Source organism: Octopus bimaculoides, chromosome 10 (genome assembly GCF_046866305.1).
Source record: "Octopus bimaculoides isolate indiv1 chromosome 10, ASM4686630v1, whole genome shotgun sequence".
NCBI lineage: Eukaryota > Metazoa > Mollusca > Cephalopoda > Octopoda > Octopodidae > Octopus > Octopus bimaculoides.
Genome location: NC_142937.1, coordinates 21,652,590 through 21,659,704, shown reverse-complemented (window position 1 = coordinate 21,659,704; position 7,115 = coordinate 21,652,590). Strand labels below are relative to the sequence as shown.

Here is a 7,115-nt window from a genome sequence, read left to right as displayed (position 1 = left end):
TATATGGCGTTATATATTTATAAATGTGTGTATATATATGTATATATATATATATATATATATATATATATATATATATATATATATATATATATATATATATATATATATATATATATATATATGTATACATATATACACACAAACACACATAAAATTATAACGGCATATAAGTATATATATATATATATATATATATATATATATATATATATATATACAAATAAACACATACAGTAGAAATACAATATATACTAACAATGTTAGTATGTATTCAATCATAAAGTAACATGCATATATTTATCCATGTGTTGTTATACATATAAATAGAGCATTTACGTGTAAATAATTTCAGTAGTATTTAACTTCTCACACTCTCTCTGACTCTCCCTCCACCTCATTCTCTCTCTTTCTCTCTCTCTCCATATATATGTGTGTGTGTATGTATGTATGGATATATATATATATATATATATATATATATATATATATATATATATATATATATATATATATATATATATATACTCGTAGAAATTCCTTCATTTGAAAGGAAAAGCAATAATTTTCTTATTAAGTATTGCAAAGTCACGTGGAACTCAGGATTTGGTTTCCAATTGGGAAATTTGCCCGAAAATATGGTAACTTTCTTTTAAGTGACTTTAGTAAAAAATGATGAAATTTAAGCAACGAGGGATTACGGCACAAAATAGAAATCATGGGAAGTAAATAAATAAACAAGATTTATTGATCAGCGAACAAATAAACCTAACTTAATTTATAATATGATTATTATCGTAAATTTTGTCAAGCCATTTTATGATAGTGCAGAGAAATGCTGTGATTTACTATATTGCTTTCAGAATTCAAACATATTAAGCTCATTTAAAACTTTACTTACATGATATATATATATATATATATATATATATATATATATATATATATATATATATATATATATATATGTATGTATGTATGTTTATAATAATTTATTCTTTTGTTTCACTCATTTGACTCCGGCCATGCTGAAGCACCGACTTTAGTCGAACAAATCGATTCCCAGGACTTATTCTTTGTCAACCTAATACTTATTCTATCGGTGTCTTTTGGCGAACTGCCAATTTACGGGGACGTAGACTTGCCACCATCGGTTGTCAAGCGATTGTAGATGGGGGGAGACAAACACACACACACACACACACACACACACACACACACACACACACACATATATATATATATATATATATTCGCCGAGCTTCCTTCAGTTTCCGTCTACTAAATCCACTCACAAGGTTTTGAACCCGGAACCATGTGGTTGGTAAGCAAGCTACTTACCACCCAGCCACACCAATCTTTCTATCTATCTATCTATCTATCTATCTATCTATCTATCTATCTATCTATCTATCTACATATCCCTCTATCTATCTATCTACATATCCGTCTATCTATCAATCTATATGAAGAAGAGAAGATGATATAAAGATAGAAAGGAATGCTAAGGGTAAAAGAGAGAGAGGCTATGTGGTTTATATAACAAAAACAGCCAGCATTGGTCGAGAGAAAAGGACCAATTCTTCTCCACGACAACGCTCGGCCGCACGTCACACAACTGACCATGCAGAAGTTGAACGAATTGGGCTACGAAACTCTGCCTCATCCGACATTGTCACCAGGCCTCTCGACTACCGACTATCACTTTTTCAAGCATCTCGACAACTTCCTTCGTGCGAAATGCTTCAAAAACCAAGACGATGCCAAACATGCCTTCAACGACTTCATCGCCACCAGAACGCAGGATTTTTACGCTACTGGCATATGTAAACTTGTTTTGCGTTGGCAAAAGTGTGTTTATTCTAATGGTGTTTATTTCGATTAATAAAGTTTTGTCTGAGCGGAGATATGTACATCTGAATTTAGAGGTTAAAAACCGCAAGAACTTTCTTGACAACCTAATTCTAAGCAATCTAAAAAATATTCAGACACAGAAATTAATCTTCTCATCTACTTACATGGACTGAATGATTGATGAAGATGTTGATAATCGATATAATATTGAAAGCTATCTTTCTCACAGCCATCCGTGAGTCCGTCCGTAACACTACTTCAATGATTTCATGAAATATGACATTTTGCAGAATTTGAAAAATGTTGTATTATGACGTCATCTCAATCATGATTCTTCAGAAAGTTAAAAAAAGCAATATATTTGATATTTCTTTTTACTTTGCTCTATATTTCGTATGACAATTTCAAGAAATTTCTATTATGACATCATAATTTACCGAGTTGATTTTCAAGTAATTTATTTGGAGAAACGAAATATGAAAGAAACGACTATATTCTGCCTATATATTAGTTTCAATATATATTAGTTTCAGCAAAGTCGGGGGCGGGACTAAGTCAATTAAATCAACCCCAGGGTGCAACTGGTACTTATTTTATCGACTCTGAAAAGATGAAATCCAAAGTCGACCCCGGATGAATTTGAACTCAGAACATAAAGACGGACAAAATGCTTAGCAGCATTTTGTCCGGCGTGCTAACGATTCTGCCAGCCCCTTGATTTCTATTTATATACTGAATCCACTTAAGGTAAAACAATTTTTGTCTTATTTTTGGAGAAAATATATTTTTATGGAGCATACCACCAAAAAATAGGGCCATGTTTGACACGTCCGATGGGGGAAGGAAATATTCCTTTCTACTCTAGGGACAAGGCCCGAGAGCTTTGGGGAGGGGGACAGTCGATTGGATCGACCCTAGTACACAACTGGTACTTAATTTATCGACCCCGAATGGATGAAAGGCAAAGTCGACCTCGGCAGAATTTGAACTCAGAACGTAAAGACAGACGAAATACCGCTAAGCATTTCGTCTGGCGTGCTAATGATTCTGCTAGCTCGCTGCCTTTTTCATAATGATCTTTTCTATTGTAGGCACAAGGCCTGAAATTTGGGGGAGGGGCAGTCGATTAGATCGACTCCAGAACGCAAATGGTACTTAATTTATCGACCCCGAAAGGATGAAAGGTAAAGTCGACCTCGACGGAATTTGAACTCAGAATCGTAAAGATAGACGAAATACAGCTAAGCATTTCGCCCGGCGCGGTAACTATTCTGTCAGCAAGCCGCTTTGGAGGAAGGGAATATTAAAAAAAAATTCTTTTTTTTTTCATTTGACAATTATATTTGACAACACATCTTTATCCATACAAATATTAGAGCTTAATTTCTATTCTTTCGAACTGAAATTTAAACTGGAATGTCGGGTGTCGAGGGTCCAAAGCGTTGTAGAGATTTAATTAAGTTTGTCTGTTATAGATATGTGATGGCCCTATATCTTGTATATTTTTTCTTTTAAACTTCTAATATCTTTTAGATTTGTTGTGAAGTTACTTTAGTTCTACAAAAATATTCAATTTTCTGTTAATATATCCATGTTTAGTAGACAAGTATATTTCACAATCAAATCTATAAACTAGCTACAAATTGCCTTCAAATCTTGGCACAAGGCAAGTTATCTTGCAGGAACGGGGTAGATCGATTACGTCGACCGCAGTAATTAACTGGCATTTATTTTATTAACCCCGAAAGGAAACTAGCTATTAAAACAAACAAATAAAATAATCAAGTTACACTCAATAGTAAGAGTGAAGGTGCCTTCATACGTCTACGCGGAGGATATGAAGGCAATATTGATAGAAGAGGAAAACTACAGAAAATAGAAAGAGATGTGTGGAGATAACGTTGACCCGCCAGGAGTGGAGGCGGAATTTAAAGAGTTGCCACTAGTGGTGGATTTAAGAGATATCGAACCACTAATGAAGTTCTAATAAAGACAAAAATAAAAAAAAGTATGAAATTAAAGAAAAAAAAGAACAATTGTAAATAATACATATAATGGTTTAAATGGTACTGCATGGGAGTGGGGCGCATGCGTCCATTTTCATTTTTTCACTTTTATATAACTTTCATTTCATTTACATTCGTTTTATGTTTTTTGTCCCCACTGTGGTCTTGTCTGTCCTTGTAGTGTCCCCATCTATGTTTAGGGCTTTATGCCTAATAAAGAAATCGGTATTTCGTCTGTCTTTACGTTATGAGTTCAAATTCCGCCGAGGTCGACTTTGACTTTCATCCTTTCGGAGTCGATAGATTAAGTACCAGTTGGGTACTGGGGTCGATCTAATCGACTGGCTCCCTCCCCAAAATTTCTGGCTACAGTAGAAAAGTATATATTGACACTTTTGTAAAGGTGATGAACTGGCCGAATCGTTACCACACCGGACAAAATGCTTGGTGGCATTTGTTCGTATTTACGTTCTGAGTTCAAATTCCGCCGATGTCGGCTTTATTCTTCATCGTTTCGGGAATCGATAAGATAAGTACCAATTGACGCAATCGACATTTCCCACTCTCCTGAAATTGCTGGCCTTGTGCCAGAGATAGGAACCAATATATCAACACTTCTTCGAGTATTATAGTTCACTTGAACATGTATTCAAATTTGTAGATAGTTAACTTACAAAGATCCACTGCTAAAACATCAAAGTTCTTCGGAAAACATTAAACGGTTTTTGGAACAAAATTGTGAAACGTCTGGTTCGTTGCAGAATCCAAGGCCAGCAGTTTTGGAGGTAGGGAACATTTCAATTGTATCACCCTCAGTATTTGACTGGTACTTCATTTCATTCATTTCATGAATACACGAAGAGACGAAAGGCAAAGTAGTGCTGCTAAGCGTCCTGTCCGACATGCTGACAATTCTGCCAGCTCGAACGCGACAACTCAATGTCTGAGGGACAGAAAAAAATTTGTGGTGTAGGCAAAAAAAAAAAAAAAAAAAAAAAATATGAAAGGTGATAAAAAAAAAGTGAGGCGGCGAACTGGCAAAATTGTCAGCATGTCGGACAGAATGCTTAGCAGCACTACTTTGCCTTTCGTCTCTTCGTGTGTTAATGAATTGAAGTATCAGTGAAGTACTGAGGGTGATACAATTGAAATATTGGATCTTTTTTAAAACGGGGGCCACATTTTTCATTAATGTTTTACGTAGTGTTTTTGGTACGGAAAGACTTTAAAACTTCGTATACTTATCTATTTTGTGTTATAGAACAGAAAAATATTTTTGTATTCGAATTTATTTCATGTAAAAAAATTGTCTTATTTCGATAATTTCAACCAATCACTGACAAGTATTCAGTTGTTTACATTTACTCCTTTGGCTGATTAAGCGATGTAAAGCGTATTTAATCTCCATACCTTCGTTTTATTTGCTTTTTTCATTTTAAATTTGCTTTAACCCTAACCCTAACCCTAACCCTAACCCTTAGGTTAGGGTTAGGGTTAGAGTTAGGGTTAGGGTTAGGGTTAATTGTTTCAGAATCGTTTGTTTATGTAGTCAGCACTTAATGTATATCGGCTGAATGGACGTCAGTGATTGGTTGAAATTACAGAAATACGACAACTTTAACATGGAATAATTTATGAATTTCTTTTTTTTTAAAGAAGACTAAGAGAAAAAGATGTTTTATATGACACATTCTACCAGTGTTCCAAGTTTCAAAGTGTTTCGTTAATGAAAAATGTGGGCCCCCGTTTTAAAAAAGATCCGAAATATTCCCTACCCGCAAAATTTTGTGTTATCGGTCACTTATTCGCCATGGAAACCGAGTAAACAACCTTTGAAATCCACGGGCTCAAGAGAAAAAAGACAAAAAAGTGAGATTTACTAAAATCGTCAAACAGTTAATTCTACTGACAACCTATTACGATTTATTCTGCTCTCCGTCCGCAACTTGAAACTACTTATTACTGAGGTGAGTATGATATTTTACAAATTATTCTGCCAGTAAAAGAGTAAATTCTGCTGTTTGTAGGCAAAACATAATTACTTTCTCTTTGAATATTTATTGATAACCTGTAATTGTGAAATTAATGTGATAAAAAAATTTTATGAATAGGAATAATTTATTGAAACTTATTATTTGCAATTTGGTGGGGTCAAAAGAAGCATTAGCAAATATATATCACTGAAATAACAATTGCACCATGGAAGGTATTTATAAGCCATTAAGAAACAAACAAAAACCGTTAGATTCACTTCAACATTTAAATATAATTTTCCAAAATATTTTCGTCTCTTTGAGACCGCATGTGTGGTTTTAAATTGCTTATAAACACCTTCCACGCTGCAATTGTTTTTGTTTCCCGAGGCTCCCTTGAACAGGACTTTAGAATCAAAAGGATCGTTTGATCAGAGGAAACTGTTGTTTCCATTAGAAGTGGAAGAACATAGTCCAATCTTTTCAGATATATAGGTCAGCAGGTAGAAAACCACCGAAGCGATTTGGATATTCGTAGGCCACTTTCGCCAAAACTGCCAAATACTTCTAATTTTGTTTAAGCCCTTTCTAGCCACTCTGTTCTCAATTGTTGAATGAATTTTATTCTCCATAGCATTTGGTTCGAAATAGATTCCTAGAATCTTAACCAGATTCTCGATTCAGCAAGAGAAGTCAAGGTAGTGCATACATTTCCTTATTAATACGTCAGGTTAAAAATTCTACACTGTTATCCAATATAAAGGCGTACGGCTCAGTGATTAGACCGTCGGGCTCACAATCATGGAGCAGTGAGTTCGATTTGCGGACCAGGCTGTGTGTTGTGTTCTTGAGCAAGACACTTTATTTCACGTTGCTCCAGTTCATTCACCTATAGAAATGAATTGCGACATCACTGGTGTCAAGCTGTATCGGCCTTTGCCTTTTCCTCAGATAACGTCGGTAGCGGGGAGAGGGGAGGCTGGTATGCATGTGCGACTGCTGGTCATCCGTAAACAACCTGCCTGGACTTGTGCCTCGTAGATGCAATCCCATGGTCATTCATGACCGAAAGGGGTCTTTTTACCCTACCACGTCGAATGGAAAAGCCGATGTATCATCGACTGTATTGTTCGATTAGCGGAGAATCCTAAGCGCCAACCAAAATGCAAGATCTAAGGACCCAATTGAGGATTTTTAAACCGGAACTGCAGCTTCATATATGAAAATTTTTGTGGGTTAACATTTTGGTCAAACTGCTATCTCATCTATTCACTGCTCAAGC

General features: G+C 35.1%; 1 long non-coding RNA gene across 4 annotated transcripts in view; it reads left to right on the top strand.

The window, feature by feature from the left end:
* Positions 1-2,226: 2,226 nt before the first annotated feature.
* Positions 2,227-7,115, top strand: part of LOC106870403 (uncharacterized) — a 40,865-nt gene continuing 35,976 nt past the window's right edge. For 2 of the 4 annotated variants that reach the window (XR_016243358.1, XR_016243359.1), the window contains exons 1-2: positions 2,230-2,601; positions 5,517-5,827. This is a non-coding gene — a long non-coding RNA (uncharacterized LOC106870403). Of the gene's footprint in view, positions 2,602-5,516; positions 5,828-7,115 lie in introns of all 4 variants that reach the window. The other 2 variants (XR_016243357.1, XR_001409518.3) reach the window with 2 other exon arrangements.